The 16,939-nt window shown below is 33.4% G+C and overlaps 1 pseudogene; it reads right to left on the reverse strand.

The window, feature by feature from the left end:
- Positions 1-1,356: 1,356 nt before the first annotated feature.
- Positions 1,357-4,043, reverse strand: LOC149565091 (GDSL esterase/lipase At2g36325-like; annotated as a pseudogene).
- Positions 4,044-16,939: the final 12,896 nt, after the last annotated feature.

Genomic DNA, 16,939 nt, shown 5'->3' on the forward strand with positions numbered 1-16,939 from the left:
GATATTACTACATTATGAAATCCCTAACCCTAAGCATTTTTATACAATATTTTTACCACTTAAAAATTTAGGGTTAGAATAAGTCATCCAATAGAAAAATAGCAGTCAACACTTTTTAAAATATAAGGTCATTTATGGCTTCAAGGTTATTGCCCCTCGACCCCACCTTGTGTTAGCAAAAGGGAGCACACTTGGGGCACTTCCCTAGGACCCTGCAAGGGCACTGCCCCCAAATCCCCATAGAAATAATTTGGGGAGAAATCACATCAAATAAACCTTTGAGTCTAATTAGGCTTCACATCACAAAAATCTCCCACTTGGAGACTGATCATAACATTGTTAAACCTGTAGCTTCTACTAGAATATCAAACCACCCTAGACTCTATTGTTCTTTTATTTTGTTTAGTCTAGAAGACCAACCAAAGATAAAGAGGAGTTTCCCTTCTCCCTTATTACTACCTTGGTAAACATATATGTTGGATTATCATTAGTATCTATCTTCTCTAGCTTTGACTTTACATCATCCAAAACTGATCGAATGAAATGGTACTGCAATTGTATGTGTTTTGTCTTTGAATGTAGAGAATAATTCTTCATAAGATGAATAACACTTTGGCTATCTATGAACAAATAATTATCCCTTTGTGGGTGTCCTAATTCTTCCATGAAGAACTAAAGCCATATCATCTCCTTGGTTGCCTCTGTAGCAACAACATACTCTTCCTATGTAGTGGGTAAAGCATTAACTTTCTATAATCGAGAAACCCAACTCACTATTGCCCCACTAATAGTAGTACTCCACATGATATCAAATCCCCTACAAAATTTGAGTTAACATAGCCTTGTAAATTAGTAGTAGAGCCCCCAAAATGTAAACACTTACTGGATGTTATAGAATGACTCGTTCTCTCTAACTAAATAAACTAAACTAAATGTGTAAAATAATCACCCGATCCAATTGAATATATTTTAAAATCTAGAGTAAAACTATGAACATTCCAATATTTTCACAACTTAATAATAAATGTACTATAATAAAAAAATGTAACTCTAATATTTTAAGACTTAAAGCTTAATATAGTAATGTTTTATCTAATTTATATAATATTATTATTAAGGATTTTTTTTTTTAAATTGACAACTATGAATAAATATTTTATTAATTTAAAAAAATAACTAAAAATGAATAGATCCAAAATCACACCCTTAAGTCAAACCCCATCAATCCAACCCCCAAAAGTACACCCTAAACTGAAATCTCATCAATCCAACCCCAATTCAAACAAGAATTGAGAATAAGGGACCATTCGTGACCTAAATTTCAGTGTTATTATTCACTTTTCCATGTTTTCTTTTCTATGAAAATTTGGGAGGATAAGAGTCCAAGCCCAGCCTCTTAGAAAGCCATTCTGTTAGTGATTGAAGAGGAGAAGAAGAGCCATCTTGAACAAACCCACAATGAGAGTAGTGAAGATTTATCATCACTTGCCATCCCTTCTAAGTAGGATGGTACCAATCAAAAAAGAAAATTTTTTCTTGAGACTTGCACAAATGAAAAAGAGCTCTTCATTGTTCATCATAATCAGCACACCCAACAATGGAGTTGCTCATGTTTCCATCTCTAGAATAGCATGATCTACTCATCTCATGGATTCCTACTCAATACACAATACAGAAATAAGTCAATCAATATCCTCATGTATTTATGTAATCCTATAATTATGGCTCTTAAATAGATATACTATTTTGAAGGAAAACCTAAAAAAGATAATCTTGAAATTCTTAACTACACTATAATCAATGTCTTTACCATATGCAAATGGGTTGAAGATAATATGAGAGAAGGCTGCAAAGAAATCAAGGATGAGAAAGTTGGCATCTTCAAGCTCCCTCAGCTTTGAAATGGCTTGTGATAGATATTTGTTGTGGGTGGAAACTAAGTCCATTGTTGTGTTCAAATATACTGCTCCAGACTGTAAGTAACCTGGTTGGCAGTCAAATGGCATGTTATTTGATACCAAAAAATTCCTTAGCCCAAGATTATATAGCTTTGTGAGTTGCAGTTTCATCTTTGCTACAACACTCTTCACAAACTTCTCTATTCCCTGTAAACATAACCCTCAATCACATATTTTTTAAAATCACATTTGAATCATTCTAGTACAACATCACAATTAATAATATCAAATTTTCACAATCTATTTCAAAAAAATATTTTCTATTTTTGGATTTGATTGTGTAATTTTTTTTAGTATCAATCGATCACACTGTGTGATCCATCATCAGAATGAGAGAAGGATGTAAGATAATTCTTTCATCCTGATGATAGATCACAGAGTGGATCCAAAATGTTGATACTAAAAAAACTTACACAATTAAATCTAGAAACAAAAAAAATCATTAGAACATAGCAAGTTTGGTGATATTTATTCTTACCACTATGGTAACATTTGTAGCAGCATAATCATTTCCATTCAGAGTGAGAAGTGTTATTGAGTGGTTCAGATGATGAGAACCATATTTTTGAGATATAATGGAATCCTTGAAATTCCCAACTTGGACACTCAACTTTGGAACTCCAAAAGTATCAAATATCCCACTGTATTCTACTGCAAATTTTATGCCTTTCCTTGCTTGTATATAATGGCTTGAACTTTTCAGAACCCTGCAAGTCACTAGAGATGGAAGACCTAAGATTTGGGCTGCATAAATTTAAGAAAAAACACAAACTCTAGTAAATGCATTCACTTGTATATTTAAAACCATGGCAATATAATCATAAAGAAAAGAAGTATTTTAATCAATGAGAACATACTTTTACAATCTATGACAATTATTTGCAAGAGCTTCTGGATTTGATTTTGTACAGTTTTTTTAGCATCGACATTTTGAACCATCATCAAGATGAAATCAAGCATAAGAGAGATGAAACCAAGCATAAGAGGCCACAAGAAAAAAGATACACAATCATAGAGCACAGAGTTTGATTTGAAACATCCATGCTTAAAAAACTATACACAATCAAATCTAGGAGCTCTTGTAGATAAGCATTTTAATGTTAATAGATTAAGGAAATAGGATTGTTCTGGTCCATGGCTCAGAGTATACAAGAGAAGCACTACTGGAGAGAACTTGTCATAGTTATCAAGACTTTAAAATTGAAAATTACTTGTTCAATTTTAATATAATTATATCCTGAAAAGGGCATCAATTATGAGGAGTTATATGGATGGATTGAAAAAGCATTTTCAAAGGATCCTATAGTGCAATCCTAAAGGGTCACAATTTTTCTGTTTCATATGATTACTTTGAAAAGTTTTGGCTTGCCTTCCAAATGCAATTTCAATAAGATTTTTTTGATAGGATTTTTATATCTTATAAAATTTGGGGGAATTTCTAGGTTCATAGTGCAAAATATAAATATACAAAATTGCAGATGAGACCCTTAAGCATTATTATACTTAGAAAATTAGAAGTCAATACCATGATCTATAATCATTATATAATTAGAGAGAAGTCAAACATATACCTATATTATCTGATGGTGTAAAGCACTTGGAAACCCCAGTACATAGCAATGGAAAAGTTTGAGGCAAACTGACTTCTATTTATATTGTCTATCCAAATATTTTGGGCTAAAATATGCAACAACAGTTCTTGATATGAACAACAGTTTCTGATATGGACCTTTGAGATCATTAGAAATTTATTTTGAGAAAGATTACCTAAATAATTAGTAAGAATTTTTCTAGATGATACCCTACCTGATGGGTGCCCAAGCCAAGTGATACCATATGGATATTTCCATGCTAAAACTATGCTATTTTTCATACCAGGATAGTAATTTCCAGTGTCTACATTTGAATCTCCAAAAACAAAAAGAGCTTTTGTTTCATCTCCACTGCATATACTTACAAAAACAACACTTCAATCAATGACCACACTAAAATTATATACAAATTTTGCAATAAGAAAAGCAATTATCAATCATTACCCATTAAAATTGGCAGAAACACCAACAGGACTGATGACATTTTGGCAATCATTTTTCATGACCTTCTACATCTATGGTCAGTAAAGTTGATTGTTTGGTTTATATGGAAAAATCATCTAACTTGTTTGGTCAAGACCAATGTCTGCAAAGTTTTCAAAGACCTTTTGGAGGAGTTCAAAATTAGAAGCTTGAAGACTGAGTTTACATTAAAAGCTCAAGAAAATTAGAGAGATGTTGTGATGAGTAAAACAAAACTTCTTCCAATTAGTAACCACACTAAAATTACATCCAAAAATCTTAATATGATAAGCAATTCTTAGTCATTACTAACTACAAAGAGTACCAAGAATATTGATGACATGTGGGCAACCATATTTGATGACCTTCTAGATCTATCATGGATAAATAACATGATTACACATGTCAATTAAAGGTATGATGCTATAATTTCTTCCCTTTTTTCATATTTTTGGTGGAACATGCTACTTTATGCTAAAACCTTCATACCAATATATAATAATCGACTAATTAGTACTAATCTTTATATCTATATCATCTAACATATTTCAAACTTTTCATAGGTTGCAGGACACATCAAAGGCAACCAAGTTGAGGCTGGAAAAGGTTAGGCAACATAGACTTGGCTTTGGGGGATATTCGAAAATCAAAGCACGTGTTGTAAGTAGCAATAAATCAATTGCAAAGAAAAACTATTTATAAAATGCAAATAATTTTTTTAATTAATAAAAAAATGCAGGGCATTGATTTTAATCTGGAGGCCACGGAAGAACACAAAAAAATTTCCTTTAAGCAAGGTTATGCAGCAATGGCTGAATGCCTACGACAAGCTTCCATTGCCCCAATTGAATAGTCTCCTGCATCATGTGCATAGGTAAATATGGCAAAAAAATATATTAGAAATTGAATACTTGAGCAACAATTTATTTGATAATAATGTGCATGACATTGCAATGCAGCCTATTAATCATGACATAGATCATACGCAACATCATGAAGCCCCTAATGTGCATCGTACTATCAATGGAGGTGCTCATTTGTTATTTAAAACTAATTATGTAATTATTAATACAATTTAACATCTTTAATTGAACTTGGTGTAACCTTTTTGTGTTGAGGATATAGAATCATGTCGTGCTGAACGAGTGCTGGAGGATGTTCAAACGGATCAGTAGCTAGATCATGTCGCACATTCAGGTAAATAAAATCCATGTTTTGTTCTTTTAAATTATTTTTTTGATTTATAGTTCTTTTACTTAAATAAAAACTTGTAATTCACTAATATAAAATGGGGCGAATTTAACTCATGAAGTACTTGTTATTGCAGCGGACCCCCCTTTGGTGCAACGGCCTAATGATGTTCCTGAACGGATGAGGAGGAGACATGTGTTAGAACCAGTAGAGGAGGGGGATGACGAGGACATTGATATTCCTCTAAGAAATTTTATGAAAAAAAGAAATGACAAGAAAGAAAAAAAGATATGATTATTCATGAATGACTTACTCTTGAATATTGTTAATGAATATTATTCATTAATGTTGGGTGCTAATGAATATTGTGTTAATGAATTATTCATGAATGACTTACTCTTGAATGTTGCATGTTAATTAATTATTCATGAATGTTGTGTGTTTATGAATTTTATGTGTTAATGAATGTTATCATGTGATTATAATGATTGAATGTTATATTTCAAAAATGGATGAATTGAATGTTATTAAATGTTAATGGGGAATTTAGAGTGATGTTGGGCGGGGGGGGGGGGGCGCAAACGAGCTTCCACCTTCATGTGGTTGGCCCTGTTAAGTAGAGTATATTTAACTATTCTCAAAACCAAGTGAAGCTCAAACTTTAAAGATAAGCTTATAGTTAATAGTGACAACCAATTACCAAGTCGAAATGAAGTTCTTCATTATAGGTACCTTTTTAGTTTTTAAAGCACGATGTCATGTTTTAATACTGTATAGTTTTTTTCCTTAAGTTAAAGTATTCTTTTACTATAACAACATAATTTATGACCATTTTAGTAACTATTCTAACATCACTTTATGACAAATCTTGTTTTGGCAAAGATGGTGATAAGTGGTGTTGTCTATTCCTTGGGAGATTGGATTGCACATGTCTGTATCTAAACATCATTTGCATGTGGTAGAAATGCATACTTACAACCATTTCATTCTACATTTAAAAACATTGATGATAATATTGCTTGTTTTAATTTATATTTTGTCTATAGTCATTATAAATGTTACAACCTTAGTCAGCTTTTATAGGCTATGAAGAACATAGTTGAATACTACAATAATTTTGTGGTTAGGCAATGATAGAAATTCTTCTAAGCCAAAAGATGAGACAACTATGTTTCATCTTAAGATGGTAGTGGAGTTATTCATGTATGATTCCTTTCTTTAATGGTGATTTGGATGTTTGACTAGTTCTAAATATTTTGCTATAGTGCCTATTCAACCTTGTCTGTATATAATATTTTTTGTAGTGTAAAGTATATAATCAACATATTTTTGCAGCTCAAATGTTCAAATAGGTTGGGAAATATTGTATCCACATGCATATTCCATAGCAAACTACCTTTTCTTGTCTTCGGTAACCTTGGTTTCTTGGGCTTTTTTCTCTGGTCACGATCCTTCAAACTGTTTGGTTATAAAAATATCTTGTGCCAAGATAAGTATTACAAATCTAAAGGTAGTTTGACAATAACTCATAGCCATTATTTTTTAATAGGATTTGTTGATTTTGATTTTAACTAAATAAATAACCATCTCTAGCAGTTTTGGTCTGAAGCATGCTAACGGTTGTTTCTTTTCTGTCCTATATTTTCAGTTTAGAAATGCTTGTTCATCCTGATGGTGAGCTTCCCGATAAGTTGCATAACTTGGAACCACGTCTGATAGAGCATGTTAGCAATGAGATAATGGACCAAGATCCCAATGTTCGGTAGGATGATATTGGTAAATTTAATATGGCTGAATGAATTGATGATAATATTATTCATGTTTATTTCTATGTACCCATTAAAATTAATATTTATTTTTCCAAAATTATACTGAAGCTGGGCTAGAGCATGCCAAAAGGTGTGTGACAGAAATGGTCATATGGCCTCTATTGTGACCTGACATCTTTCAAGGCTGTCACTCTCCAAGCAAAGGTCTCCTCTTATTTGGCCCTCCTATAAGTCAATCCGATTTATTCTCTGTTCCTTATGTGTTGGAAATTCATTTTTGTTTACAATAAAGTACATTTAATTTTCTCTTAGGGTAGTGGGAAAACAATGATTGGATAAGCTATGGCAGGAGAAGCCAAAGCTACTTTATTTTATATTTCTGCCAGTTCATTGACGAGTAAGTGGCTAAGTTCCTAATAAAATCATGCTTTCAAGTTCTTTTATTGTTTTGATTCTTGAATGCAGAAAGCCTTGTATAATTGTTTTTCTAGGGAAGCACTTGTGCTTAACAGAAGTCTTACATAATAAAGATAACATCAAAAAAAATAAAAAATGGTTTTTGTTTGTGAGAAATTAGACACATATAAGGATTGCATGTGCAGATGTAATTTCTAAACCATATACCATGGCAAGAGTTAATGACCAACAAATTTCAATAACAAAAAAAACATTTTCCTATGATTGATTGTTGGAATTAAATATTGATTTAAGCAAAGAGCGCAAATTGAAAGAGGGTATTGGGCATCTGTTATCATTCACTTTTCTATTTTGGGTGACAATACAATATTGTTAGATTAGGGTATTGGGCATCTGTTATCATCATATTAGAACATGGCAAATGGTGTGAAATTGCACTTTCCTTAGTCATGGTTGCATACCTACTGCACTTTTCATTTGAAAAATGAATAGAAATACCATATCTAGTAGCTTCTCTATGTTGTATTAATTTATTGGTAATGATTCAATGTCATGCCATTTGATGGTAGCTTCTAGAGTTTCATTTAGTTGTAAGGTGTGTCTTATATTTTTAAGTTTGTATACTCCATTTGGTAGTTTGGTATTAATTGATGATGTCTAGGATCTTCTACCTTCACTGTAGTCTTCATCATCATCCAACTTGTTGTTTGGTATTTTCCATGTCATCCTCTATTTCCATGGTCTTCAACATGGTTGTGTATTTTATCTATCTAGTTCAAAGACTCTATGCACCTAAGGTGGAAGCCATTTAGAACTAATAGTTGGAGAGATATGGGTTCCCCCCGTAAAACTAGAAAATGTCATGAGTTTAAGGTCAAGAAGGAAGAAGTCATAACATTTTGAGTAGCAAAATATGCTTAAAGATACATATTTAGTTGATTCTTTGGTGAAGTTTCTTATTTCAATTCAATTGATTTTGGTTGTGAACCAAATTCCTAACTCCAATGTATATTGTATTTCAGTGCTACATTTTCATAGGGATCTAAGTAAAATGACAGTTGACTACTTTAGGTTTATTGATGTAGCTAAACTATGAGTGCCTTTTGTGTTCTTGACAAATCGTAAGCTTTCAACTTTTGTGAAGCCATTACGGATGCAAATGAACAACTGGTGAGGTGTCAATTTTAAGGCAATTTTTTGTTTCTATAACGTATAGTTCAATTTCTAGAAATATTTCATCTAGAATGTTAATTGATAGATTGTTAAATTTTCATATCATTTACTACTTTGGTTGGGTGGTTCTCCTTGCATTTGTAAATCATAAATCTTGCTGCAGTCTTTAGCCTAATGATAGTTTGGTATTACATCTAGGGTGATAACATAGTTGACTTAAAACTTTGCATTAAAGAAAACATCAAGGGATAATATTTAAATTGTGGATATTTGTAAATTATGTTGGTTTTAGACATAGTTATAGTTATAGCTATATATGTGCTCTTATGATGATGTGATTGGGATTGTAAATTTTTTCGTCACGTTTATCTGTTTGAAAAATAGATGAAATTATTGGCTTTCATTCCTGATGAATAATTCTTTCCTAATTTTATTCTTCCCTGCAGGAACCAAAATTTAGATGCGTTGTGCCAATTATTGCAAAGGCTTTGCTCTCGTAGAAGCCTTTTAAACTACACAAAATTTGAGTTGTAAAGCATAATTGCTCGATGGAGACTTAGGATATCGTGCACATTTCTTCCTCCTTCCCATTGTTTTGTATGAAATAAATCATGTGACGAATGAAACAATGAATGTAGAGGTAGAAATGTGCATGATACTCTAACTCTCTCATGCACTGAGCAATTATGCTTTAGAATCAAGTTTTGTGCAGTTTAGAAGGCTCCTATGAGAGAAAAGCTTTTACAATAACTCGGATAGCTTGTCAAAATTTCTACATATCTTGGTCTCAATTTTGACATAAATGCGTAGAAAGGGAAGGTGTTTTGGTTGCAATTTTGACACCAAACAGGTCGCCTTTGACGTCACTTGTATGGCACCGGCGTAGAAAAGTAAGGGGTTTTCATCACAATTTAGACACCAAATTTGTGTAGGTTTACGTCAAAATTTTGACCAACGGCGCCTGCAAATAAGTAAATAACAGTTTAGGTTGGACTAGGGAAATTGACAAAATTCGCATCGGTAAGTCCACCTTTATGAAGTCAAAATTTTGATGCAGAATGTATGTGATGAAAAACTGACCAAAAAAGACCAACAACAAGCTTGGTCGACTTATCGACCTACTCTTGTCAAAATTTCAACCTTTTCACATCGAAATTTAGGCCTAAATTTACTAGTGGTGGTATTTATTGTTGTAGTTGTTGCAAATCATAAGGAACTATTGGAACATCATCTTTTGGAGTATCATCTAGTGCGACATAATTATTTTATTTCTGCTCATGCTGCTGCAATAGATATTTGTACAACACTTTCTCAATGAATATGACATTCCTACTTTTTATAATTTTACAAATTTCAAAATCACAAATCCTATAACCAAATTGATCAATGACATATCCAAAAAATACACAATTCTTTGACTTAGCCTCCAGTTTCGTTCTATTTTTAGAATCTATATGGGCAAATGCTTCACAACCAAAGGTTTTGAGAAAAGAATAACTCACCTTCTTACAAGTCCATGCTTCCTCTGGAATAACACAACCCAAAGGAGTAGAGAGACCTCTATTAGTCAAATATACAATAGTATTGATAGCCTCCACCCATATGTTTAAGGGAAACCAAACATGCAACCTCATGCTCCTTGCAAGCTCGATTATTGTCATCTATTCTCCTGTGGAGTCATTGAAATAATTTTTTTTCTAAAAATACCATTAGTGGAGCAATAGTCTTCAAATTCATGACTACAATACTCACCACCATTATTAGATCTAAGACATTTTATCTTTTAACCAGTCTCATTCTCAACCAAGCATTTCAATTTCTTAAAAGTTTGAAATACATCATATTTTTTGTCTAAGGAAATAAACCCATACTTTTCTAGTTGCATCATCAATAAATGTAACATAATAATGAGAGCCACCAAAGGAAGATACCTAAGCTGGTCCACATAAATCTGTATGAAAAATTTCTAAGTTCTCATTTTTATTTTACTTCCCACTCTTCATGAAACTCACTCTCTTTTGTTCTTCATACACACAACTTTCACAAAAATCTATATTGACACATTTCAAACCTAGTTAAACTTTCTTTGAATGAAGTAATTTCATACCTTCCTCACTCATGTGCCCAAGTTTGTGGTACCATAGAATTGTACATCAAAATCTACAACATTTGTTTACTCTCCCTACTCAACTACTGTTGGAATATTCAAATATGGAAAGAGTACTTATGAGAGGGGGGAGGGGGGGGAGGGGGGGTGCGTGAATCATAAGTATCCCATTTTATCCAATAAAACTTTTAACTAAAAGTAAATTGTATGCATGTAAATACATCAAATAAACTTGAAACTAAACACATGCATCAATAACTCATAACACTGAAATTTGGTAACCCAGAAACCCTCCAAGAATAAGAAGGTAAAACTGGGGTGGGGATAATACCCACAAAAATTACTACAGCAATATTGTTCAACCACTTCTGATGGTCTGCCCTGTTAAAGGCTTTACACTGTGTCAATAGTGACCTAGTTAGAGGATTTCAAACACTTAACATGAAGTGTTACCTTGTTAAAGGATTTAATCACCTAATTAAGGATTTATCGAAATAGTTGTTAAGCTAACCTATCACCATAGGATTTTCATTCTAATACAATTGCTAGAGAGTATTAGGTACAATAAACTTGATTGATTACAATCTTTGATTGCTAAATGCAGGCACTTGTTCTGCTTTCTCTGATCTGGATCCTTTTTGTGATTTGATAATCCTCGCTTCTGAAAATAGAATTTCTTGTGAACCCTTGTATGTCTTCTCACACCTCTCATCTCTTTTACAATGAAATTTTGTCTTCCTTATAAAGGCATTTGAGAATTTAGGGCTAGGTATGGATCTACGATCCACATTCAATCTTCATTTTTCGCTCAATACTTATCTTTTGCTGATTGGTTGCATGCCTTCATCATTTTTCTTATTGGCTGCATGTAAATTGCATAGGAAAAATAAAATATTTGATCTCATCATTAAATCCTTGGAGATTTACCTTATGTTGGCTATAAAAACTGTTTGCATCATAGTTTGTGCAATTTCAAACTCTTATGCTGATCTACTGAGTTACTTGGCTCCTGAAGTATTGCTGATACTCGACACATGTTGTTTCCTGGATAGCTTGGCACCTTAACAACACTGTATCGCTCAGCACCTTAAGTAGCTCGGCACTTGTTAACACTCAGCACTTTGTGTTACTCGACACTTATACTTCACTCGGTATCTGATATTCACTCGGTATCTGATCTTCACTCGGCATCCAATGTGGAATGTGATTAAGTGTGTTGGCACTCAAATGTCAAAAACCATTATGAGGTTAACAATCTCCCCCTTTGACATGAGTGACAAAAACACTTAACTAACCTTATAAGTATATTTACTAAGCTTGTAACTTACAATCTTACAATATATACCTCAAAAAATTTTGTAACTCCCCATGAGTTAATTGTGCCTTATCTATATGACAAGCTCCTCCTTTGTATTTTTTCATTTTATAACTCCCCCATTAGTTTATCTCATATATGTATCTCCCCCTTTTAATCTGTATCATCCCCTTTTAATCTATATCTCCCCCTTTTTGACACTTATGTCAAAGAATGTTTAAGGGTTAAGACCATATTTAGCCAAAAATGTGTTGTTTACCTCCATAATCATCCTGAGAGCTGCATCCCAATTGTTCAAAGCAATTTCCAGTGACTTATGCTGGATAGCAGTCTCAACAGCAAGATGAATAAGTCCATCTAATGTAGAAAGATTTGGGTCTTTCTTGAGAATAGTTTTAGCATAGACTTGTTCTTTATGGAGTATCTCTAAATGTGGGGTAATGGAGGATTGGAGTTGTATTAATTTGGCCTTGATATTAGCCTCATCTGCTGTTAAGACAACTATTTCTTTATGAGTGTGAAGCGATTGAGAAAAATGCTTCTCACTTTGAGCTAGATCACTTCGTAGTTGCATGCTTGAAATGTTTAAATTTCTTTCCAAGCTCAATATCTTTTGGCTTGTTTCTTGTGTGCAGTATGAAAAATCACACAACTTTTTGTACAGTGAGAATATATTCTCAAGTACCTTCTTCACTTTATCAATAAGCTTTGCCAATTCAACTTGTGAAAGTGTAATTTATCTTGATATTTTCTCATTCACTTTCCCCTGAAATTTTCTTTCTGACCATTCCATAAGTTTTTTGTTGGTTTCTAGGTCTTCATTTGTCACCTGGTCAAAAATATCTATTAATTGCTTTATGATATGCTTTGACTCATCCGGTGATTGCAAACTGAAGGCATCCATAAAGATGTCCTTTATCTCATAAAGTGTTTGCTTATGCTTATACTCCTTCCTGAGTATCTCCTGTCTTTTCCTTTTATTCAGTGCATCCTGCACCTCATTGATTTGATCAATGGTTATTGATTTTGAGTCATAGCTCAATATGACTATCTCCTCATCTAATTCAGGGTCTCCATAGTGAAGTACCCTTGCAACTTTGGTAGTACTGGATGATGGTACAAAAATTTGCAATGGCTGGTGTGAAGGAGTTCCCGAGGTAGGCAAATTTATTAATGTTTGTATTGCCTCCTATTCTTTAGGGGTTTTTACTATTTCCTCCTCCTTCTGTCTACCATGATCAATTATTGTAATCTGTGGAAGTGCACCTTGTGTTTGTGCTATAGGATCAGATGTAATAGTCTTTCCTATTTGTTCTGTTCCTTTTTCTATAGCTGCACTTTTCTTTTGTCTTGCAGCATCAATTATGCTTGTTGGTATTTTGAATTGACTACTAGTAGTTGTGATAGAAGGTGGTTCTTGTGGATTCACCTTATCTTTGATTGTATTTTCTACTAGTTTCTATAACTCATCTATACTGACCAATACTGGATCTGTACACAATATTGCTTGTTGTGTAGATTGGTCAAGAATTCTTTTCAGATCTTCTACAGTTAATGGATTGATATTCTGACCAGAAGTATCAGGAACATCAGTAATCATCACGGTGTCTGTAGGTGAGATGGATGCTTGTGGAGGGCTAGGAGGTGGCAATTGTGTGTCTTGCACACTCTGATCTGGTTGCTGCTCTTGCTCAGTTGTTGCCATTTTGTCTTATTTTTGTCTCTCTTCCTCCTCTTCATCTTTCTTTTCTTCATCCTTCTTCTCTTCTTCTCTTTTCTTTTCTTCTTCTTCTTTCCTTTTTCTTCTCTTTTCTATTGGTACAACAGCTTCTTCCTTGTATTCTTCCTCAAGAAAATCTTCAATCCTTTTGTACAAATTCTTCCATGATTTCATTGTTCTTTGAACAATCTCTTCCATTCTATTTTGGAGTATGAAGAATGCACTGTATTTGGGTGTAAACATGTTATTATGCCCTTTGACTGTTTTGCTAACTTGTTCTCTAGTCAAATCTAGCAATACACTGGCTAGGGTTGATTCCCTCATCTCCTTCTCCATTTTCAAACAAAAATGCCATATGTCTTCTACAATTTTTGACAGCTCCTTTGGCAATTGACCATCTAGTTCAAGTGGAGTGTACTTGAACTGTGCCATCATTTCATAAACTGTTTCTTCTATTTTATTTTGTTCTTCTTTAGTAAATTTACTAAAATCAACTTTATTTAAATTATTCAACTCACCACTTGTAATCTTTTTACATAAGATATCAACTGATGAATTGCTTACCTTTTCTGATTGATCTTCTTCATCAGTGTCTGGTTGAGCCACATACCTTCTTCTTTTCCTCGGCTCTTCCTATGATTCCTTGACTTGTTTCTGAATTCCTCCAAGCTATGCAAAGAAATTTGCACATCTATCACCTGATTTTCAATGATCTTTCCAAGTTTGAAAGCTTCCATATTTAGATCTTTTCCTCCAAGTTGTTAGGCTTTTCCTTGTGAGAACTTGGATTTTCTCTAATACCAATTGTTGGAATATTCAAATATGGGATCCAATAAAACTTTTAACTGAAAGTAAATTGCATGCATGTAAATACATCAAATAAACTTGAAACTAAACACATGCATCAATAACTCATAACACTGGAATTTGGTAACCCAAAAACCCTCCAGGAATAAGAAGGTAAAACTGGGGTGGGGATGATACTCACAAAAATTACTACACCAATATTGTCCAACCACTTCTGATGGTCTGCCCTATTAAAGGCTTTACACTGTGTCAATAGTGACTTGGTTAGAGGATTTCAAACACTTAACATGAAGTGTTACCTTGTTAAAGGATTTAATCAACTAATTAAGGATTTATCGAAATAGCTATTAAGCTAACCTATCACCATAGGATTTTCATTCTAATACAATTGCTAGAGAGTCTTAGGTACAATAAACCTGACTGATTACAATCCTTTATTGCTGAATGCAGGCACTTGTTCTGCTTTCTCTGATCTAGATCCTTTTTGTGATCTGATAATCCTCGCTTCTGAAAATAGAATTCCTTGTGAACCCTTGTATTTCTTCTCACACCTCTTGTCTCTTTTACAATGAAATTTCGTCTTCCTTATAAAGACATTTGAGAATTTAGGGTTAGGTATAGATCTACAATCGACATTCAATCTTCATTTTTTGCTCAATACTTATCTTTTTCTGATTGGTTGCATGCCTTCATCATTTTTCTTATTGGCTGCATGTAAATTGCATAGGAAAAATAAAATATTTGATCTCATCATTAAATCCTTGGAGATTTACCTTATGTCGGCTGTAAAAACTGTTTGCAATCATAGTTTGTGCAATTTCAAACTCTTATGCTGATCTACTGAGTTACTCGGCTCCTGAAGTATTGCTGATACTCGGCACATGTTGTTTCCTAGATAGCTCGGCACCTTAACAAAACTGTATCACTCGGCACCTTAAGTAGCTCGACACCTGTTAACACTCAGCACTTCGTGTTACTCGGCACTTATACTTCACTCAATATTTGATCTTCACTCGGTATCTGATTTTCACTCAGTATCTGATCTTCACTCGGTATCTGATCTTCACTCGGTATCTTATCTTCACTCGATATCTGATCTTCACTCAGTATCTGATCTTCACTCGGTATCTGATCTTCACTCGACATCCAATGTGGAATGTGATTAAGTGTGTTGGCACTCAAATGTCAAAAACCATTATGAGGTTAACAACTACATCAATTGTTCCTGAACATTCATTTTTCTCTGAAACAATCAAAGTAGAAGGAACAATATGACTTGTACAAAGATATAAGGTGCCTACTTTCACACATTTTTCTACTACAAGGGAACCTTTTGAAACCTTCCAATTTTTAACATTAAAAATAACTACACAACCCTCATCATCAAGTTTCCCTCTTGAAATAAAATTCCTACTTAACCTTGGAACATGTCTTACCTCATATAGTAGCCAATGATTCTCGATCTATAACTTAACCTTCACTTTTATCTTTTCAATAATCTGATAGTGTTCATTATCCCCAAAATAAATAAGCCCAAAATTCTCTTGGACATAATCAATAAAATAACCTCTATGAGGTGTAACATGAAATGAAGCACTAAAATCTAAAACCCATGAATCATCTATTGACATATCAGCCAAGTTTTTTATTAATGACATACACTTATTCAAATTGTAAGTATCAACCGAGCATATTGTACAGTTAACAATATTAACCAAGCATTTTAGTTGTTACTGAGTTCTACAGTTGCTACTGCGTCCTTTGGACAAATTCCAATGTATACCGAGCAGTTACAATTATTGTGAAGATTAGTAGTGTAGACTGAGCATCTCAGTGTATGCTAAGTTTACCAGTGTAAACCAAGTTGTGCAGTGGTTACTGAGTTCACAGTTGATGTGATGCTAGTCTAGTGTTGATTGAGCTACTCAGTGTTAACCAAGTGACTCAGTTTATACCGAGCTTGAGGTGATAGTGTTTACTGATCTATGTAGTGGTAACCAAGCAATTTAGTTTATATGACAAGTTTTGTAGTATTCACTGAGTCACTAATGTAGATTGAGTTCAAGACTACTTGGAATTGATCAATATGGATCGAGCTTCTACATCTACCAATTGCATGATGATGTCAAGCAATGATAGTGGATGTCGAGTATCAGAACCTCACCAAGTCAATCTTTAGAACCTAAGTGTCTACACTTTGGCCGGCTTTGTAATATTTTGTGTAAACTTAAATTGTGGCCAACTTTGTAATTGTATAATTGGATTGGTATTTATGTAATGTATTGTATCACATCAAATGAGTATATGGAATTAATAAGGAAGTAATGTGATCATCATAGAAGAGAAGAAGTGTGAATTGTAAAGGTTACAGCAGTATAAGGAGCAGCAAAGATTCATCTATCATAGCAAGGTGATTTATACACTTAAA

Source organism: Cupressus sempervirens, chromosome 3 (genome assembly GCF_028749045.1).
Source record: "Cupressus sempervirens isolate cs-2001-9-10 chromosome 3, ASM2874904v1, whole genome shotgun sequence".
In the NCBI taxonomy this organism is placed as follows: domain Eukaryota; kingdom Viridiplantae; phylum Streptophyta; class Pinopsida; order Cupressales; family Cupressaceae; genus Cupressus; species Cupressus sempervirens.